A 23,119-nucleotide genomic window follows, 5' to 3' on the forward strand; every position below is an offset into this window, starting at 1 on the left:
CTGTTTGCCCCTCAGAGTAACTGTGACAAACACCAGCAGAGGGTGACTAGGGTGTCCCTAAATGTCAGTGTCCCAGCGTCTGAAGGTCAGAGCACAGGGCAAAGCTACAGGGTCAGTAAAAATGGCTCCTTGTTGTTATCATTTCCCACCCTTTCACTAGCATTTGGGGTTGACAGACTTCTCGTTTTGGCCCATCTATTGAATGTAACATGATCTTCTTGTCATCTTATTTTTATTTTCCTAATTACTCGATGACAAATATCTTTTTTTAAATTTTTGTTACAATTTTACATGTTTTTTTCTTTTGTGAAATGCCTCTTTATATTTTCCCCAACTTTTTCTCCCAGTAGGGCTTTAGGCTTTTTCTATTGATGTGTATTAGAACTGATTTTCCTAAACAAAATTATTCTTCAAAACAAGAATAAACAGCCACAAAACACTTTGGAACCCATCAGGGTTTCAAGACATGATAGGAATTCTCTAATGCCCTAAGTTTCATCTGTCTAAAATGGTTGTCAGCAAGGGAATGACCAACTCTGATTAAATATTGTACTCCCAATTAGAAGACCAATTATAGTATATATTTAGATAGCTAGAAATATGTTTCTAATTTTTTAACCCACAACTAAGGGTGAGCCTTCCTTCATCTTTCCTTCCACATTTTATGTAGTTGGCAACATCCCTGAGTTTCCTCTTGCCTATGTCAGATCTCAGACTTTCATTGGTTTTGATGACCTTGAAATTCTGAGCAGTGCAGGACAGGCATTTTGGAAGCTTCCCCCCAATCAGAACTTTTCTTATGTTTTTATCATGACCCATCTTGGGGTCAAATCAGAGGACACAGCTCAGAGTTATGGTTCTGCTCCTTGTGGGAGTGGGTAAGGGTAAGGAAATTGTTTGGAATTCTTCTGACTTGGTAATTAACTTGTCTTCCAATTTTGAAAATGTATTTGTTCATTTGTTTATGCATGCATTTAAAAAATTTTATTGTAACAATTATGTAGCAATTTTTTTCCATTTTAACCACATTTGGTTGATATATGCAGAAGTATTGATTATAGACTCAGTATTGCATTATCATCACCAACACCTATTCCCCTCCTTTTTCACCACCTCAACAAGAGCTCCTCACCCATGAGACTGTAACCCTTCTCCTGGCCCTCCCCCAACCCCAGCTGCTGGGACCCTGTAAACCTCAGTGTGTGTCAGTGAACTCTGTTCTTCTAGGTGCTTCATATTTGTGAGATCATGCAGTTTTTTTTATTGCAATGATCTATACACAATAGAAAATTCCAAATTTTAACCACTATGATAATATTCCATATATGGACAGGGCATATTTGGTTGTCCACTCTCCTGCTGATAAGCATCCTGGTAGTTTACATCACTGGCATTGCACATAATGCTGCTATGAAACTTCCCCTACAAGCCTTTTAATGGACACATTTTTCCTTTTATTTTGGGTAGACACCTAACAGTTGGATTGCAGGTTCACATGGTAGCTCTGTGTTTATTTGTCAGGAAATTCCGGGATAGTCTCCAAATACCTGCACTGTTTTTCTTTTACCACCACTCACGTAAGAGGCTTCAACATGGCCCCCTCATCACAAAATATGTTATGACCTGCCTTTTTGATGATGATATTCCCAGTCATCATCATTGTGGTTTAGTTTTCTTTTCCCTAATGACTAGAGATGTTGAATCTATTAGCTAGCATTCTCTAAAGAAGCAGAATCATCAAGAGATATCTGTACATATAAGATTTATAAAAGTGTCTCACACAACTGTGGGGATATAAGAGCCCAAGATCTGTAGGCAGGCCACAAGCTGGCAGCTCTAATGGAGGTCCTCAGTGAACTCTCAAGAGGTGCTGGCTGGCTGAAACAGAAAGAGTGACAGTCCCTTTAGCTGAAGGCACCCCTCTTAATTGATTACAAATGAAATCAGCTGTGGATGCAGCCAATGTCATTATGATTTAAGTCCATGAAATGTCTTCACAGTAACAGACAGTCCATCATGTGGCTGACCGGACAAGTGGGCACCATCATGCGGACAAGTTGGCACATGAACCTGACCATCACAGTACACCCCTTCTCATCTTGGCAGCTATACATATAACCTTAAACCATACTTAATCTCTAAATGGAAAACAATAACAGACACATTCCTTCTTCTCCCTACAATATTCAATTGTCCTGCGTACAACCAGAAATGTATTAAATCTGTACCAAATAGGATGCAAGTTCTTGGGTAATATTCTCTCTTAAACTTGATATCCTACAACTTAAATACTATAGCATGAACAAAACAGCTTATATCATATGATAAAAGTGGGTAAAATAAAGAGGAAAACAGATATTTGATTTAAGTATAAATACATAGATAATAATTACAAAGCAAGGAAAAGTATTCATGCATTTAGAGTCTTCCTTTCTGTAACTTATCACATGGTCATTGTTCATATTCATGGGTTCGTATACCTTCTTCCACTACCCATTCATGTCCCCTTTACTCTCAGCAAGTACCTCAGCTGGCCATGGTGGGATGACACAAACCTTCATTCCTGAAGTTTCAGAGCCATTGGTAGTCTTGCTTGGATTGTACTGTTGCAGTTTTCCATTGCTTTTTTTTTTTTTTTTTTTTTTTTTTTTTTTTTTAAGACAGAGAGAAGGAAGGAAGGAAGGATAGAAGGAAGGAAGGAAGGAAGAAAGGGAAACATTTTTAAACATTTTCTTGTTTTTATTGTATTCTGTTTCTCCGTTTTTGTTACATGGGCTGGGGCCGGGAATCGAACCGAGGTCCTCCGGCATAGCAGGCAAGCACTTTGCCCGCTGAGCCACCGCGGCCCGCCCTCCATTGCTTTTAATTGCAGGACATGGTAGTCCTAAGAGACACCCTAGGGGATCTCCTATATTTCAGGAACACTTCCCTACCTCCATTGTGTACTTGCAGTCTTCTTTCCCCCTGATAGTCAGGGTCCTTTTCCACCCCTTGATTCCTAGATCTAGGAGTCCTTGCTATTGAAGAAACATCACCATACACTGGATGCTGATTCTAAAGCATACACAGCCTCCTGGAGAAGATTGCTCCAATCCTGTGAGGTATTGCCACCTATTTGGCATGGTAATTGAGTTTTCAAAAGGCTATTCCAGCATTCTATCAATCCAGCTGCCTCTGGATGATGGGGAACATGGAAAGACCAGAGAATTCCATGAGCATGTACCCATTCCTTCACATTATTTGCTGTGAAGTGGGCCCCTTGATCAGAAGCAGTGCTGTGAGGAATACAGTAATGATGCATAAGGCATGCCATAAGTCCACGTATGGTAGTTTTGGTAGAAGCATTACATGCAGGGAAAGCAAACCCATATCCAGAATATGTGTCTATTCAAGCTAGACAAATGACTGTCCCTTCCATGATGGAAGTGGTCAAATGAAACCAATCTGCTACCAGGTAGCTGAGGGATGAACTTGGGGAATGGTGCCATATCAGGGGTTGAGTATGGGTTACTGCTGCTGGAAGATTGAGCAATCAGCAGTGGCTGTAGCCAGGTCAGTCTTGGTGAGTGGAAGTCCATGTTGCTGAGCCCATGCATAACCTCCATCCTACCACCATGAAAACATTACTCATGAGCCCATCGGGTATTGATAGGTGTTGCTGGAGAAACAGGCTGACTAATGTCCACAAACCTGCTCATCTTATCCACATGATTGTTAAAACATTCCTCTGCTGAAGTCACCCTCTGGTATGCATTTACATGGGACACAAATACCTTCATGCTTTTAGCCCACTCTGAAAGGTCTATACACATAACTCCTCCACTGAGCACTTTATCACCAATCTTCCAATAATGATCCTTCCAAGTCCCTGGCCATCAAGCCAAATCATTAGCAGCTGCCCATGGGACAGTATACAAACTGGTCAATTCTCCTTCCAAGAAAAATGAACACCCAGGTACACTGCTCAAAGTTCAATCCACTTGGAGGATTTCCCCTCACCACTGTCTTCCAGGGACATCTTGGAATGGGACTGCTGTGCTGCAGCTGCCCACTTTCAGGTGGTACCTGCTTATCATGCAGAACAATCTGTAAACCAGGTTTGAGTTTTCTCTCCTTCAGTCAACTCACTGTAAGAAACTCACCAAGAAGCCATAGCTCTGGTCTGTGAAAGAGAAGGTAATGTGGTAGAAGTGTAGACCATGGGCATTTGGCCACTTCTCATAGTATGGCCCTATCTCGTCCATAGCAGTTCCACTTTATGATGGAGTGCTGCTGCACATGCTCAACCTTATGGCTTGGTGGGTCAGACAACACACAGCTAATGAAAGGGAACTCAGATCTCATTGTAACTTGGGGGATTATGTGTAAGCATTCAGTTTCTACTAAGGCCTAGTAGAAGGCAAAAGCTGTTTCTCAAAAGGAGAATAGTTACCTTCATCAGATAGTAAGGCTTTGCTCCAAAATCAAAAGAGTTTGTACTGTGATTCTCCTATGGGACCTGCCACAGATTGCATACAACATCTCCATTAGCCACTGACACTTCCAACACCATTGTATCTGCTGGATCATATGGCCCAAGTGGCAGAGAAGCTTATGCAACAGCCTGGAACTGCTGCAGAGCTGCCTCTTGTGCAGGTCCCCATTCAAAATTAGCTGGCTTTTCTGGCCAACCCATAGATAGGATGGAGTACACACCCAAAGGAGGAATCTGTTGTTCCCCAAATCCAAAAAAGACCATTTAGGTTTTGTGCCTCTCTTTTGGTGATATGAGGGGGCATACCCAGAAACTTATCCTTCACCTTGGAAGGGATATCTCAGCATGCCTCACACCACTGGACACCTAGAAATTTCACTAAGGTGGAAAGCCCATATTTCCTCTGACACTCCAATGCCATAAAATAAGTCTAGACTTCTTTCTATTTCTTTCTTACTAGGTCCAATCAACATGATATCATCAATATAATGGAACAGTGTGATGTCCTATGGGAGGGAGAAAAGATTGAGTCCCCTGCAGACAAGATTATCACATAAGGCTGGAGAGTTGCTACACCTCTGAGACAGGACAGTGAAAACATATTAGTGTACTTGTGAGCTGAAAGCAAACTGCTTCTGGTGGCCCTTAAGTAACAGCTATTGAGGAAAATGTTTTGCCAGATCAATAGCTGCATACTAGATTTCAGGGGATATGTTGATTTGCTCAAGCAATGATACCATATCTGGAAAAGCAGCTACAATTAGAGTCACCATCTGGTTGAGTATATGATAATCCACTGTCATCCTCCAAGACTCATCTGTTTTCTGCACAGGCCAAGTAGGATAGTTGAATGGAGGTTGTTGGGAATCAACACCCCTGCACCCTTTAAGTCTTTAAGTGTGGCACTAATTTCTGAAATCCCTCCAGGAACCCAGTATTGCTTCTGATTTACTACTTTGCTAGGTAGAGGCATTTCTAGTGGCTTCCACATGGCTTTTCCTACAATAATAGCTCCCACTCCAGGAATTAAAGAGCCAATCTGGGGATTCTGCTGGTTGCTCAGTATGTCTATTCAAATGTTGCATTCTAGCAATGGGGAAATAACTACCGAATGGGTCTGGGGACCCTCTGGGCCCACTGTGAGATGGACATGAGCTAAAACTCCATCAATCCCCTAACCTCCATAAACCCCACTCTGGTGGACCAGAGTGATGTTCTGCATCCCATTTAATTAATGTCACTTCTGAACCAGTGTGTAACAATCCACAAATATCTGATTATTTCCTTTTGCACAAAGCACAGTTACCCTGACAAAAGGGCATAGCTCTCATTGGGGAGGGCTTGCAGGAAGATTAACATTATAAATTTATGGCAGTGTAACAGACTCTTTCCCCTAAGGGTCCCAGCCTTCCTCTCATTCAAGGGGCTCTGGGTCTGTAAATTGTCTCAAGTCTGGAAATTGATTAAGGGGCCATGACTCTCTGTTTTTGTAATTCAAGTTAGACTTCTGTTCACTTGACCAAGAACCCTTCTATTTATACAGCTCAAGCAAGAATTTAATGGACTGCCCATCTATTGTACTTCTAGGTACCCCATGATCTACTAGCCAATGTCACAAGTCTCTGTGAGCCAGATTATTTTGAGTCCTGCCTTGAGTCTGCTGTCCATTATGATAACAATGCCCACTCTGTCTTTGGCAATTAAATGCAGCCACCTGGGTTTTGACAACTCAGGATCTGGCCATCCCCATTGTGTTTAAGGATTCCAGCTCAGTGACAGCAAATCCCACAGTAATATCTGACCTACAAAGAAGGATGACTACAGGATGATTGAGGTACTCTCACAAATTTGTTTCTCACATTTCTGGTAAATGGTGTGTCCTCTGGACCTTCTTGGGATGCTTAAGCAGGCTTTCCATGTTAAATTCACCCTAACATTCCAATCTCTCTAAGCCTCTGGATCCCCTCATCTGCATTATACCAGGGCAGTTCTGGCATTTCAGTCTAAGATAATGTTGGCCACTTTCTGATTCATATTTCAGCCAACCAGCCAAACAAACCATTAATGTCTTTTCTAACCCCTTGAGCTTTAACATTGAATGCAGAATCTCTGTTTAGTGGTTACATATCAATAAATTCAGTCTGATCCAGCTTTATATTCCTTCTGCCATTAAACCACACTCTAAAAATCTACTCCCACATATATTCCCCTGACTTATGTCTATATATGTTGGTAACTTGCAGTTTTTCTGAAGTATAGTGTACCTACTTTTGGGTGACATTTTTTACCTCAGCTTTTAGGGTCTGTTGAGACTTCAGTCTAGTTACTGGTCTAGAAGTAAAGAGGGTTAGTGTGGTTGGGTCATGAAAATTGGAAGTGTCTTCTAAGCCAATTATTTCAGGGCATTCCTTTGCAGTTTTATCTCTTGAAACAGGATTAATCAATCCAGGCAGAGGAGCAAGGTTGAGATTTTAATTTATGTTGTTAAGTTGCTACTCAAGCAATGAATTCAGAGATCTCAAGTCTGAAGCCACAGGAAATAAGATTTTCCTTTAGGGCACTCATAGAAACTTTTGCATCTTACCTACAGCATGTAAGCTTCTCAGTCTACCCCTTTCCCTCATCGCTGTATCCAGAATATCTCACAACAATCAGCCAAGTCTTTATACCTCTTAATTCCACAACACTCTGTAAAGGTGTAAAAACCTTGCAAAAACCTTACAGGATATCTGCCATTAAAGTGAGGACATTGATTGGAAAGGAACAGAACCATGAAAAATGGGATGGTGACATATGGATTAATAATGGTGGCTGTGGAGACAGTAAAACCCTAGATTGTGCTGAGCCTTTTCTAGATAACCCTGTAATGGTCTGCTCTGAGAACAGCCACCCTACCACCAGCCTGCCCTGAGGAAATGGTTTCCCACCTCCAGGCAGTCCTGAGGATTCAGCCACCAACCCCCACCCTGAAGACGTTAACCCTTCAGTGCCCATGAAGCACATAATTACCCCCATGAGGAAACAGCCCTTGTCCAGGCACAACTGTTCTGAGAAAACTTCTGTAAATGTCTCAGATATCCAGGGATTTTAATACCACGATCTTCTCTCCTAGCACTTTCCATGTTCCCGTATTATTTATTTCCTTTTGGGTTTCCCTCATCCTGTCATAAACATAGAAATTAAATTAAATAGATCTTAATGATACAGTGTCTTTGCTTACTGCTTGCAGCAGGAATATACTGGTATCAGCAAACGTAGGAAGTTCTCCCAGGTTCTTCCTGTTCCATTACTCAGACTCAAACAAGCAGTTTGGGATCTGTGTTTTCTAGTTATATGTCTGGATCAAAAGAGGCAGTGAAAAGTATAGCACATTTACGGCTCTCTGGGCTCCAGCCTGAGGATGAGGCTGATGATTACTGCCAGATATGAGAGGATAACCCCGTTCCTCACACCAGGCCCAGAATTAGGGGGAACTGAGACACACCCCTCCCTTTCCACCCTGAGTGAGCCTCCTCCCTTTGTGCCCTGAAAAAAATAATACACTAAAAGAAAAAAGAAGGGTTTGAAGTCAGAGGTCTTTTCTGAAAACATGGACAGTAGAATACTTTAATTCTTTGTACTAGGAAACTTGAAAAGAAAAAAAAAGAATGCAAATTTCCTTTGTGTGGGAAAGCTGCGATATTAAGACCATTCCGCAGTCTTGGCTGGTGAGATATTGCAGGTCAGAGGTGAGCTTTCTCTTCAATACTTGTGAGGCAATCATTTCTCCTGGAACAACAGTCCCTCTCTGGAATCTGGAGTTCCCACAGTCCCACTACATCCTGAGGAGCTGCAGCACCAGAAGAATTGAGCAGGGCAGGCTCAGAATCTCTTAGGTAAGTGCTCAGGCATGTCAGAGACTTGTCAGGCCTGGAGTCTCAGGCCATCATGGGTCACTATGCTCAATCCTGAGATGGTCCTGTTATCGGGAAACTGGTCCAGTCTCCAGAGAGCTGAGCGAACTTCATGGACACCAAGCTGGGATGGTTTGAAGTGCCCTAGATTCAGTGTCTTGTTACTCCATGTGTCCTGCATAAAAAGGTTGGTGCATTGCACTGAAGAAACAGTGTACTAAGTAAAATAAGGAAGAGGCTACAGAATATGCTATGCTTTGGACCAAGAGGATGAAGGAGGCCAAAGAAAAATGCAGGGAAGAGATTGTCAAGAGATGGAGGCTCTTCTCTCTAAGAGCTTCTACCTCTAAGTCTGAGTCCAATCAAAATAAGATTTTCAAAGACTTACAAAGAAATAAGATCAGACTTTAAAATAATAAAAATAAATAAGTAATCAGGAGGATAAGGGTAAAATAAATTGGGTAGAGGAAATACTTGCAGTTGATGAAGAGGGTGGGGTATGGGATGTATGAGTGCTTTATTTTATCTTTTTCTGGAGAGATGCAAATGTTCTAAAAAATTATAATGGTGATGAATATGCAATATGTATGATATTGTGAGCCACTGATTGTACACCATGTATGGGCTATATGTATGTGAAATGTTGAAAGTAACTTTTTTAAGAAAGAAAACATTTAGAGAAATAATGACAAAATACTTTGTTTTCCTAATCTGAGTAGAGATAATAAAGCTCTATTTAAAGGAAAACAATAGCTTGCTGTTGACTAATCTCAACAAAAAGTTTACTCTCTGTTTCCAGAAATCATCCCAGATTTCCTGCATGGTGATGAAAGTGAGAAAAACCATATAATCTGATAACCAGCAATTTCTTGTCCTTAAAAATCAAGTCTGAATGAGGGGAGGACTTCTGTGATAATGTAATATAAGTAACTTTTCCTTTTCTTTTTTTCCCCTTCTGTTTTCTTCTTTATCCTGGCCCTTTCTCTGTCTGTTTGGGGTTATAAAAGTCAAAACCACTCTTCTTATTCCAAACTGGTTTTGGAAAGATTTCTCCTCCAATGCCTTTCTGATTCATCTTTAATAAACTCAGCTTCTCATCAATTAAAATAAACTTATTTCTCTTTGATGTGGCATCAGGTGTGTAATACATGGATCATGTTTCATGAGAGTAACAATTTGGCGATCCAGCCTAGTCACATAGCTCTAAGTGGAGCCTTGATCCATTCACATCAGCCAGGAAGCTCTCTTGGACCCCTCAGCCTCAAGCCTAACAGCTGCTTGCGAATTTTTCCTGGAGGACCAGGTCTGGAGTGTCCAAGTGAGTTGTCTGCTGCAGAAGGCCACCACAGGTGCATCAGCATGAAGGTGACTTTGCAATCAGGTCTTTGCTTGTACTGGGAGTGTGATTTTTGCTTGTCATACCCACTTTGCTTCCTTTAGTTTCAATTAGCCTATTGTGTATAAAGGCCATTGAGTTGATTCAGTCATGTATGCACATGAGATGTATTTAAGCCCCACTATCTGTGACCCTGGATTTGTGGTTCTCCTGTTGTGTTTGTGCAGTTGCAGTCTTCAGTTGTTTGGGGAACCAGTTTTATTTGAGGAGACACTACTGTCATGTTGTGCCTTCATGATTTCTGTTGATATTGTCCAGTCATTAGAAACTCTCAAAGTTTGCTAGCTACAACTCCCTTGGGAAATACTTTAATTTTTGTCTATATATGTAAAGCTTCTCTTAAAAGATATTTTTAGTACATTATTGGTACTCTGTGTGGCCATAATACAAATTAAGTAAAGGGGTTTATTGGTCAGAAGATGGCAATCCTGAGCTTCAGGTAATTATCTAATTAAAAATATAGTTTAGTGAAATTTAGGTTAACCTCCAGAGTAACTAGTAAATCACCAGGAACAGCACAGAACAACTGCTGAGGGGACATCAGTGACAGGACACACAGCATACACCAGTCTGGACAGGTGGAATGGCTGACATCCCACACAGAACTGTAAGTCCTCCAAGCCACAGATGCTGGCACACCTCCTGCATGGACACAGCAGGCTGCCTTCCCAAGGCGAAAGGAAAAGACTTTACTAGCATCAGTTCCTCCAGGTATACACTGAATCCCATTGCTCAGTATATACCAGGAGGAACTGAGTGTGGGGACACAAATGGACATTTGCACACTGGTGTCTCTGATGGCAGTGTTCATCATCCACAGTGGATGGAGGTGGCCTAAGATACAATGATTGAAGAATGGAAAGGGGAACTATGGTGTCTACATACAATGGACTACTGGGCAGCCACAAGAAGAGATGAAGTTGTGAGGCATGGAACTGGGTGTATGAACCTTAATGACTGCATATTGAATGAAATGACAGGAATGAAAAGGCAAATATTATCACTTCTCAATCATATGAACTAACTATAATATAAAAATTCCATGAACATGGGTTATCAGGTTGGGGCCTACTGTAAAGGGTCTTAGATTGTAAGCCCTTACAGAAGTCACATGTATTCAGGAGTTGTAACTACTGTTTCTAAATTCCAACATACTGAGTCTTTTTTTTTAATACATAGGTCATTTCTGGAAACTTTGGGTATTTATGTGATGCCTGAGAATCAGAGTTAGAGCTCTGAAGCTATGAAAGTCAGCAGTACAGAAACTGCTTTAAAAGTTGAAAAAGTGATCAGACTTTGAGTAGAGATATGAATGAAGCTGATTTGGATAGGATTAAGGTAAATTAGAATACAACTAAAGGATGATATGGACCATCATTTAAAACTTCACCTTCCATGTGAGACCAAAAGGAGAAGTGTTTATTTGGTGCAAAATTTATGTTTTTGGCAGTGCATTTCTTAATTTAACTTATATGGACAGTTTAAATGAATACCGTAAGCACATGGAAAATTGAATGGATATGGGACCTTACTGGTTTGTCCAGGTTAGTACAATGCTCTGATTTAGACTAGAGTAATTTGTGCAGTGAATAAAGAACTATTTGCAAGGCATCCTTGGGGGAATGGGGAAAAAGGAGGAAATATTGAACCTCCTCTTTTGGAGAACTTCTGTTATTCTTGCAAGCAGTAGGGAGAACCAAATCAATAGGCCAATCCTTCAATCTTGGAATCTGCCTCTATGAAACTTAATCCTGCAAAGGATAGGCTAAACCTACTTTAATTTAGGCCTAACAGTCACCACCAGAGAGCCTCTTTTGTTGCTCAAAAATGGCCTCTCTCTCTCTAAGCCAACTGAGCTAGTGTACTCACTGCCCTCCCCCCCTACATGGTAATGACTCCCAGGGGTGTAAAGCTCCCTGATAATGTGGAACAGAAATCCTGGGATGAGCCAGTATCCAGCATCAAGGGGTTGACAAAGCCTTCTTGACTAAAAGGGAGAAGAGATAAATGAGACAAAATACAGTTTTAGTGGCTGGAAGACCTCAAAAAGAGTCAGGAGGTTATCTTGGATAATACTCTTATGCATTATATGGGTATCCCTTCATAGTTTATGGTGCAATGTAGTGGCTGGTACCTGAAACTGTTGAGCTGTGTTCCAGTAGCCTTGACTCCTGAAAGCAGTGTGTAAAGATACACAGTTTACAATGTGTCTCTGGGATTGTGAAAACCTTGTGTCTGTTGCTTTTTCTATCTAGGGCACAGACAGATGAGTAAAATAGTATTGATAATGAATAAATAATAGGGGGCAAAGGGCAAAATAAATTAGGTAGATGGAAATACTAGTGGTTAATAAAAAGGAGGGTTAAGGGTTATACTATGTATGAGGTTTTATTTTTCTCTTTCTTTTCTGCATTGATGCAAATGTTGTAAAAATGATCATGGTGATGATACACAACTATGTGATGATGTTATGAGCCATTGATTGTACACCATGTATGGAATGTATGTGTGTGAAGATTTATCAATAAAAATAGTTTTAAGAAATATAAAAAATAGTTGGTCATATTCCCCAGTTTTGAAAATACACTCATTCCATATCAATTGGAAATTTTATCTTTATCACACCCTAAATTCATATTTACATTATGACTCTTTTTTGGCTGGCTATTATGTTCTGCTATATTGTCTGTCAACTATGTAAATTGTATATCTTACATAATATTAATGCATATAGTACAGAAGACATTATAATAACAGTTTAAAATATTTAAAAATGTGCATGATGCCTCCCACTAACTTTTTAAAGAAGAATTTTACTAACAATCTATACATTTACTCTTTCAGAAGAACATTAGCATCACTCTATCAAATTCCTCCCAAATTGTCTTATGGGTATATATTAGAATTACATCAATTATATTACCTTGAGAACTTTGGCACTTTAAATATACATATTATAGGGACAAGCAATTGTGAAATTTAGAAAAGGTAATATATGTGCTGCAGTTGTAGTCAGCTGGCCATTGTGTGCAGTATGGCTGTAGACTCTCTTGAGGAAGACAGAGAAGTCCACAAGTTGCAATAAGAAAGAGATAGGTAGATTTCCACCTTTATTTTAGTGGCAGAACTGCCAGAGCAATTAAATAAGGGAAATAATGATATAGATGTGCTGGCCTGTCAGCTTTTAAATTCAGGATGTCAGAAAAAAGGACCTGGCCAAAGAATAAACTGTCTTAGCTGAAAAAGGACTGGGATAACAAAACCTGAAATCCCTGGGAGAACATCAAGAAATAACTGATACAATTTTTCAAATGAGAAAATCTTAAACTTGACTGTCCAGTGCAAAGTTCCTTTAACAGTTCCTTTATAAGTTATGGTTATTAGAAATTGCTCTGCTTGTTCATTCAGTGCCTTACAGTATTTGGCATATGCATAGTGCAAATATGCCTCTAAAGTATTTAACAAAACTGTGAATGTAAAATGCTTTCATTAATTAAAAACTTCACACAAAATTAAATGTTTTTTTGGGGTGAACCATGTGGCAACTTAATGTCCTATTAATCCTTGTAAAAAGGTTTTCTTATTACTGTTTTAAAATGCTGTTTTGAGTATGTAGTATCATTCTGTCAGGTTTGATTATAATGGTAATTGCATGTTGTAAGATACTTGCTTGAAGACAATTTACAAAAGTGTTTTAGTTACTTTAGTATGTAAGGTATAAAGGATACCTTTTTTTTTCTTTTTGCATTGTCAGGCACAGCAAGTGAGAATTCTGCCACTGAGTTACCATCACACCACCATAAAGGATTTTTTTTTATTAAAAGAAAAATAAAGCAATTTAGCCCTAAACGACTGGTAGTCATAAAATAAAAAAGAAGATCACAATGTAAAAGAAAACTAACAAATATAGTAGGTCACAGAATTTTGCAGAACAGGAAGTTATAGTCAAAAAATTTGATGAATCTCTATAGCTTTTTTAAAAAAGACAATATCAAATAATATGTATAGATAAAAACAAAACTTGTCTTCTCTCTGATCTCTCTCTTTCTCTCTGATAAAGTTTTCTTGAATTATTTCTCTGTTTTTAGGAATACTTTATAAGTGTTTTCTGAATAATTAGTATAAATGCATAAATCTGTGTTTTATCAGAATAACATCTATACTCTATGCTACATTATTACATCCTTGACTGCTTAAGAAATTCAAGTTTTCTCATTTTAAAAAGAGTTGTCTTTTTCCTTAACTTTAATTAAGTAAAAACATTGTTTCAATGCTAACAACTTTTCACATTTTGATTTCTCAAGGCCAAACACTAAAGAGTATCTTTTATTCCAAAAAGTTAGAAAGGATTTTGTTTTAAAGCTTTTTAAAATGAAGTGGTAAAAACAGTTAAGTTATCTTAGTGTAAGTTGCATAAGAAATGCCTACACAATGCTATAAAATTCAAAGAGATTTTCTTACCTTTTGTTGGTAACTGATCTGCAAAATATTAGGCAAAAATATTACACAATTATAGTTTCATTTATTTTGAAAGATGTTCTATGTCACAGAAACATGCAAATTTCTTTCTTACTTACATTACTTTACTCTAATGCTTCTCTGAAAGAGCTTGAAGTCAGCTACAGATCCAAGCATTATCATCAACAAAAGGAAAACTATAAAAAGAAGCAAGGCAAGTATATAAAGTGTGCTTGACCTGTCAGCTAACATAGCACTAGTAAAATGTAAAGAAGAAATTGAGCTTCTTTTTTAACTGAAGTGCTTACGTGTTTACTCCCACTACCCCCATGCATGGTGTCTCCCCACCCGAGTGACTGGTAGACTCATTTCTGTGATCCCTAAAGCTATAAATGCATAACCACATCACACGAATATGCTCCAGGAGTAGATGGGAACATACTGCTACTGAGAAGTCCTTGCTGCCAAAGGCATCTTTATCTTGCCAACCAGAAAATACTCAGTTGCTTTAGCTCTTCAGTGGGCACTGCCTCCTGACTAGCTGTGTTGTATAATTCCAGAGGATGTGGTGAGACAGTCTGATGGAACCCTAAAGCCCACTGCCCTGTTTTCTAAAGGACCAATGATGCTGTGCCACAGCAACTGTACCAATGACATACCTCCTAGGCCTATAATTGCCAGAGTGGTGTGGTTAGAATGTAAAAAGATACAATTATCACTAGGCCTTCTCTTATGTGGGGACAGCATATATACTATTGCAAGCTTAACACCCAATGTAGATAAAAAATAAAGACAATTGGAATTAAGTGCTGCATATATATACTAGATAAATATGACAATATCTCTTCAATATTAAATGGTATGCAAAGAGGATACCAATCATGTTAAACATTAGAGTAAACTAAACTCATTTTATTTTTGGTTAATGAATTTACCTATGAAATGGAGAGTAGCCTTTATTGGGACAGCCATTATTTTGCTTGCCATATGTCTGTCTTGCTGTTGCCTATAATGTATCTGCGTATTGTTGTCCAGAACATCTTGCAGAGTAATATAAGAATTCCTTTGCCCTTATTCAGCAGAAGCAATTAAGAAGGTGGGAACTTTACCCACTTTTTCTTTATAAGAAATGTTCATGAGATGCTGCTTCTTAAGAATGAGAAATATTGTGTAAAAGGGGGGATTTGATAGATGGATCAATAGAAAAATACTCAATATAATCCTTTAGCTATAAAATGCTTAGTATAATCTTCAGTAGCTAGAAAGCTGTTTATTATGATCAATTCATTCAAACAGTCTTGAATTCTTTTAAGCAGAAAAAGCCTGTGTTAGCTTGCTAGCTGCCATAATGTGATATACCAGAACTGGAATGGACTTATAAAAGGGGAATGCAATAAGTTTCAAGTTTCCAGTTCTAAGGCCTTTAAAATGTCCAAATTAAGGAATGCAGGAAGATACCTTGGTTCAAGAAAGCTGATGATGTTTGGGGATTCTCTCTCAGCTGGTAAGGTGCATGTTGATGTCTGCTAGCTTTCTCTCCAGGCTTCTTCAATGGCTTCTCCAGGGCTCTGTCCATTCTGTTGGTTCTGTCAGTTCTGGTGGCTCGCTCAAGATTCTGGCTTGCTTAACATCTCAGAGTGATGGCGGTTGGGCTATAAGCATCTCCAAACATCCACGTCTCTGTTCTCCATGTGTCCACATCTGTGTCAGCTCTTCTGTGGAGATTCTTTCAGATCTGTGGTTTCTGTCATTTCTCTGGTTTCTCCAAAATGTTTCCTCTTTTAAAAGATTTCAGGAAACTAATCAAGATCTACCTGGAAGAGAAAATCATATCTCTAGACAATCAAAAGTTAATACTCACATTTGGAGATAATCTAATTGAAATATTCCAACCTACATTATTGAATAAGGATTAAAAGAAATGGCTGCTTCCACAAGATTGAACCAAGATTAAAACATGGCTTTTCTGGGGTACAGACTTTCAAACAGGCACAAAGCCCTTGTTGAAATAGCTTGCTGTTTCTCTAATCTCAAAAAAAGTCTCTGCACCCACCAACCCACTCCATGTTGCCTGCAAGATGATGCAAGAGAAATCATAATACTGTCTGATAAACAGCACCTTCTTCTTGAAAAACAAGTCTGAAAGAGGGGAGGACTTCTAAGATAACAGGACATGCTTACTAAAGACTTCTTCTAATCATCTTCTTTATTCTGGATGCTGACTATTTCTTTGCCTACTTAGAGTTATTAAATCCAAAATATCCCTCTCACACTCAGTTGGCCATGGAAATGTTTTCCTCCATTTCTTTATATGTGCACCTGTAATAAAATTCACTGTCTCACCAAGACAAAGAGACTTGTTTCTCTCTTTGATGGGGATTAGGTGAAAACTGTTTTCTGGTGGTAACATCTTCACATCCTTGGAGACAAAGCCCAAAAGAACTTGGAGCCCTGGTGACCAGGCACCCAGATCCCACACACACCCACCTAGCCAGCTCTCTTAGCCAAGGAGTCTTTAGACAGCAACATATTCCCATATGTCTGTCTTGTTGTTGCCTATAATGTGTCTGTGTATTGTTGTCTAGAACATCTTGCAGAGTATTATAAGAATTTCTTTTCCCTTATTCAGCAGAAGCAATTAAGAAGGTGGGAACTTTACCCACTTTTTCTTTATAAGAAATGTTCATGAGATGCTGCTTCTTTATAAGAAATGTTCATGAGATGCAGGTAACTCATGGCCCTGACCCCAGCTAGGAATTTGTAAAAGTCAGTATAAGCAGTTAGGGTCTACTTTCCAGGGTCCTGAGTCCCTTGAGGCCTATTGAAAGGCCCAAATCTTACCCAGCACCCTCTTAGGGATTTGTCATCTGATTGGCTCCAGTCTCATGCCCAAAGGCTTCTGTCTCCACAACTCACAGACCCACCAATTCACACAGCCCTGTTTTTGTCCAGTGGAAAATCACTTTTCATATACTTTTGTATTAGCATCTGAGAAAAAGGGATGGAAGATTGGTATCATTTTAGGATATGCCATGATCTCCTTTGCACTTTGCTGCTGGTTTTATTGTCTTTCTCTGAACCCAGCAAGCTCAAGAGATGGTCATCTGGTCTGTCTTTACATCTTTTCTCCAAGGCTTAGAGACCTTCATCTCTGAAGGGTGGTTTGAGTCAAAAGGAAAGGGGTTCACCTTTGACATCAGTTCTTGTGCAAATTGCACACTCACAGAAAACATATACTACACTTTCCAGGTCAGGAATTGTGGCCTGAGTCACCTGCATCATATTCCAGAAAGGAGGCTGTACAGACCTGTACTTCAGCCTCTCCATGCTCTCAGATCTTGGAAGGATTCCTTTCTGGGGCTACTTCAGCAGTGCTGCAAGAAGCATCCCCTCTGTCCTAATGGGCTGCTTGCTCTCCTCACCTCCCAGGATAGAATCCCCCAAATAGGATGGCTGGGTCACATACATGAACATAAAAATTAATAACCTGAGCCACAGACATTCAAAAAAGTTTCAGTGGCTTAGTGGCTACCAGTGGCCATTAGCATGGTTGCTTCTCTGCATCTGCTGAAACCAGCTGTCAGCATTCTCTCTCATTTTGGCAGTCTGGTATCAATGGGGCAAAAGGAATTGCTTTCTGTGATTCAATTTGTGACTTCCCTGTGAGAAGCGGAGCCCCATCTAGTCACTAACTGGCATTTGGATTTGATTTCTCAGAGGCTTCTGTTCAGGTCCTCGACCCTTTAGAGGTCTTTCTCCATAGATACTCCAGGCATTTGTCCTTTTGCTGGAGTAGTGATTACCATGGCTGCAGGTTCTCAGACCTCCTTTATGCAAGAGAAAGGCAAATCAGGTTGTTTCTTTGACATCAAAGCTCTTCATAAAATCTCAGTCTTGCCTATGGACTGCCTGCAAAGTGTGGAGGGAATGAGATGGAGCAGACCCTTCCCCTTCATGTCTACAGCAGGTCTTGCCTTTCACAGGGGGGAGGGTATATCCTCAGGTCTGAGCATGGATGGATCTAACTTCTGACCTACAGGACCTGGGGTAGCCACTTGAGGTCTATACCTCTGAATACTGAGGACGGTTTGTGAGGATTCCTTGGGATGATGCTCTTTCCAGGCAGTGATCTTGGGAAGGTCTGCTGTGACACAGCCACCAGGTGGCCTAGTAGTGTCTCAGGATTGTATTATTCCTTTAATTCATTCTACTTCATGGTCTGGGACCACGTTCTGTTGTAAGAACTCCTGTCCTGCTTATTTCTCCAAGTCATGGAGCACCTTGGAAAGGTTGGCACAGATACAGAGCAGTCCCCTTGAGGGACTCTGCCTTGATGGACTGACCACTACACACTCCAGCTGACCTGCCAAGACAGGGCTCTGTCTGTGGTTAACAAGACCATGGACAAGCAAAACATAGAGAAGGGTGAGCCAATGGATCACAAACTGCTGGACATGATTTCAGAGGATCAAAGTAAGTCAGGGGACATATTGTAGAGGACAGCATTAATGGGGGCAGCTTCAGCAGCCTATATCCAGCCCCAGGAACAAGAACTTGTGCACTGAAAACATGCCCAAATGCTGGTGGACAGCATCTCACACACACTCCCACTTACTCTGAGGAAGTCTGTTCATGCCCACAGTGACTGCTGCTTGTCAGTTACATCTCCCAGTTACAGGCTTGCCTGGGTGTGGCCCAGGTAGTGTGGGACACAGTTGAAAGCTGATATCAGGGAACTCTAAGAGAAAAGCCTCTCTTTTTGGCCCAGTGAGCATCAATTCAAGCCCACACTTTTCACTTGCAGGGCACCTTCTAGCCAGGATGGGATGAGTTGTGGATCCAAAGTGATCAAGACAGCTGTGTGTACAATTTCCAAATTTTAAAATCCATGTGTTTATGATGTGAAAATAAAGTAAAATCACAATGATCCATTTTAGAGGCTCTATGGAGCTAAATCAGTATTCACACCCACGATTCAGCCAGACAGCCTGGGTTTTGGGTCCATGCAGCAGTTACTCATGGCCTTTGGGCCTGTTCTCATCCCAAGTGGGCAAAGAAATCACTGAATGTGAGAGCACATAGTTTGTCTGTACTCCACGATGGGTACCTTTATTTTCTTTCTAGTGAGCAAAACATGCCTTCACAACCATTATCTCAGGGAAAGCATTCTGACTCCCTTTCCATTGTTTTCTAAATCATCTCTTATCATCCAGCACCATCTTCAGAGAGGGGCAGGGTAGGTGGGCCCCTATCTTTCAGGAAAGGAGGACTAAGGCCTTTAGGGAATAAGGACCCAGAGAGGGAGCCACATAATAAAGAAGCAGGAATTCTGGCCCAGCAGTGCATTACAGCAGGCTCTAAGGCAAAGCAGACAGGTAGAAAACAGGATCACAGAGGAAGTCAGTGCTCTCTACAAGGTACCCCAGAGCACGGAACACTCCATGGCCCACTGCTCAGGGGGCTTAGGCTTGGACTGCCCTTACCAGGGCCTCAGTCACCTTTTCTGAAGTAGTACAGGATCCAGAAGAGGTGTCTGCATTTTAAAAGGCTTCTAGCTCTGAGATCATTAGAAGTGAAGACATCCAGGGCTGGGGAGTGGGGTGTCTTATGGGAGGACACTCTGAAAGCTCTAGACTGAAGTTCCCACTGGCAAAGTCAGTTACTTTTTAACCAGATTCATTGAGTTGAGTGCTTCTTGGACCTGTATTTGTGAAAGTATTATTCAGAAGGGCTTTGGGTGATCCTTGGTGGTTCTGGACTTGGATTAGGAGACTGATTTCTCTGGCACTGACCATCTCTCATGGGGTCCACAAGGGATCAGGTAGTCTGGGGCCCCCAGTGAACATGAACTGACCAACTCTATCCCCCCCAGAGCTGAAGATCCCTCACATGGTCAACATTTTCTACATGACAGATTCTTAGGCAATTATCATTTATTTGTAACCAAGCAGACTTCCCCAAAAGGGACCAAGATCAAGAACAGGACACTCTAAGCCCTTCTGTGAAGGAAGAAGAAGGGATTCAAATTGCCAAAGGCCAGTACTAACTGACCCTGATGTCTACTGACCTTAGGTTCACTCTTCCTGTGCCTAGCTGGTTGAGTGGGTTGGCCATCCCCAATGAGAAAGGCCAATCCATGAGGGCACTTCCCTCACAAACAGCTTATCAAGGCCTGCATACCATGGCTCAAGTTTCATCCCTGAACTGCTCCTGATGTCAGGATGACCTTGCCCATTAAGAGACTGACTTGGACTCCCATGGACCACTCACTATCTTAGGAAGCTCTGCACTTTCCTCAGGCCCATAGGTGCCCACCCAAGATCTTTCCAGAGGTCCCAAACCTACCTCACCCCACTGCAGCATTTCTCATGTTGCATAATGAATTGGAGATAGGTAACATTTACTTGGTGTAAATAGCAATGGCTAGACTTCAATATTATATTATACCCTATTTCTCATCCAGCCTGAGAATCAAGTATTGGTTCTGTCACATAACGTGTTGATTTGAATGAGATGCTGCCTCTCATCCTGTAATTCAAGAAAGGAGTCATGCAGGTTGTCAGTCAGTTTATTGTACATGGGACAAACAAGAGGAACAGTGAACTTTCCATGGCTTCACAGAAGAAACACATTGGCCCCTTTCCCAGAACAAATTGTACATTGCAGTGTCAGAGCCAGAAGTTTAGTCTGACATCTGAATTCCTTGCTGTGGAGGTCAAAGGACATTACAGAAGCCATAGCAACCACTGAGAAAAATGTGGGTATCTTTCAAAATTACATTTGTAAGGACCTTAATTCCAACTATCTGCTCCTTGTGTAAAATACAAAACTACAGACAAAGTAAAAACTTCTGATATGGTCCCAAGACTGGTGGTTGGTCAGGAAGAATAGGTAGAGCACAGAAAATTTTTAGGGGAGTAAACGTATTCTGGATTCTACTGTGTAGCTGACTGTATGACAGCATACAAGGATCTGAAGTCTCTTTTGTACAGCTCTGCATCCCCTCCATAGGAGTGTGGCCCAGGTTTGGTTGTGAAATACCAATGAACCACATAGCAAAGGAAATTGTCAACATTAATCCAATTGGAAACAAACAGTTAGATGAGAAGTAAATCAACTTTAAACATAATATTATCAAGATAATCAGATGCACAGAAACCAAGAAATAATTACAAGGCACATTAAGAACCAAGATGACATGGCTAAGCCAAATGATCAAATTAAGAAGTTATAGGAAAAACAGAATTTGGAAGAATGAATCAAGGATGGTCGACAAATCTAAATAATTTCAACAAGATGTTTAATGAGATAAAAGATATTAAAGAGACACTAAGAGAGTATAAGAATTAGAGACAGCCATATCCTGAGTCCTGGACTCTTGCCTTCCTCATCAGAGAACATAGCTTTACCACCCACTCCACCACTTTCTGCACCAAATACTAATCTTGAGTTCTTCCCAGTTGCCCAGCCACTGGGTCAGGTTGATGAGCAGCACACCCAGTGTCCATGAAGGTGCCAGTGGCTTGGGCTACCAAGTCTCAGTGTCCCACTCCTCTAGCTCCCAGGGCAGCTGGGACCCAAGGGCCTGGCCATTGGGATAGCCAAAGGTGTGGTGGGAATGGGGGGCATCCAGGGCAAGAAAACAACCATGCAGGCACTGAACAACTGCCTGACCTCTTTCCTTGACAGGGTGAGGAGACTGTAGATGGATAATCAGAGATTGGAGGGCAAAATTTGGCATACCTGGAAAAGAAGGGACTCCAAGCCAGGGACTGAGCCTACTACCTGAAGATCATCATGGAAACAAGGGCTCAGAACTTTGAAAATTCTGTGGACAATGCCAGAAACCTTCTGCAGATTGACAATGCCTGACTGACTGCTGATGACTTCAGAGTTAAGTACAAGACTGAGGCAGCCATGTGCCAGTTTGAAGAAAATATCATCTATAAGTCTGTAAAGCCACTGATGACAAGAACATCACTCAGCTGTAGCTCTCAAGGAGGAGCTTCTCTTCATGAAGAAGAACCATGTGGAGGAAGTAAAGGGCATACAAGCCCAGATTGCCAGCTCTGGGCTGACCATGGAGGTTGATGCCCTCAAGTCTCAGGATCCCAACAAGATCATAACACACATCTGGGTCCAGTGATCTGAGTTGACTCAGAAGAACCAAAAGGAGCTGGACAAGTACTAGTCTCAGCAGACTGAAAGGCATCACAGTGGCCACCTGCCAGTCCTCTGAGATAGGAGTTGCTAAGATGACACTCATGAAGCTGAGACTTACTGTCCAGTCCTTGGAAATCAACCTGGATATCATGAGAAAGGAAGGCCAGCATGAGAAAAACTTGCAGAGGGTGGAAGCTCACAATACCCTGCAAATGGAGCAGCTCTACAGGGTCCTGTTGCAGTGGAGTCAGAGCTGGCACAGACCTGGGCAGGGGGGCAGCACCAGGCCCAGAAGTATGAGACCCTGCTGAATTTCAGGGACAAGCTGGAGGCTGAGATCACCACCTACTGCCACCTACTAGAAGATGGGGTGGACTTCAGACTCAGTGTTGCACTGGGCAACAGCAACTCCATGCAAAACTTCTCCACCCTCTGGATCATGGATGGCAAAGTGGTATCTGACACCAATGACACCAAAGTTCTGAGGCATTGAGGCAGCAGATGCAGGATTCCCTTTGGGGAACAGGTGGCCAATAAAAATTTCCACTTCTTCAAAACAAAGAAGAATTACTAAGAATACATAGAAAAATAGCAAATCTAATGGAAAGGAAAGGTATTTTAGATGAAATTTAACAGATACTAGAGATACAACTGCAGATCTGAAGAAACAGAGGAAATGGTCAGGGAAGGTGACAGAAAACCTGAACTCAAACATGCAAAAGAACAAATGGAGAA

General features: G+C 41.0%; 1 pseudogene; it reads left to right on the top strand.

The window, feature by feature from the left end:
- Positions 1-9,522: 9,522 nt before the first annotated feature.
- On the top strand, positions 9,523-22,877 carry LOC143651315 (keratin, type I cytoskeletal 18 pseudogene; annotated as a pseudogene).
- The last annotated feature ends 242 nt before the right edge of the window (positions 22,878-23,119 follow it).

The sequence above is a fragment of the Tamandua tetradactyla genome, chromosome 12, assembly GCF_023851605.1.
Source record: "Tamandua tetradactyla isolate mTamTet1 chromosome 12, mTamTet1.pri, whole genome shotgun sequence".
NCBI lineage: Eukaryota > Metazoa > Chordata > Mammalia > Pilosa > Myrmecophagidae > Tamandua > Tamandua tetradactyla.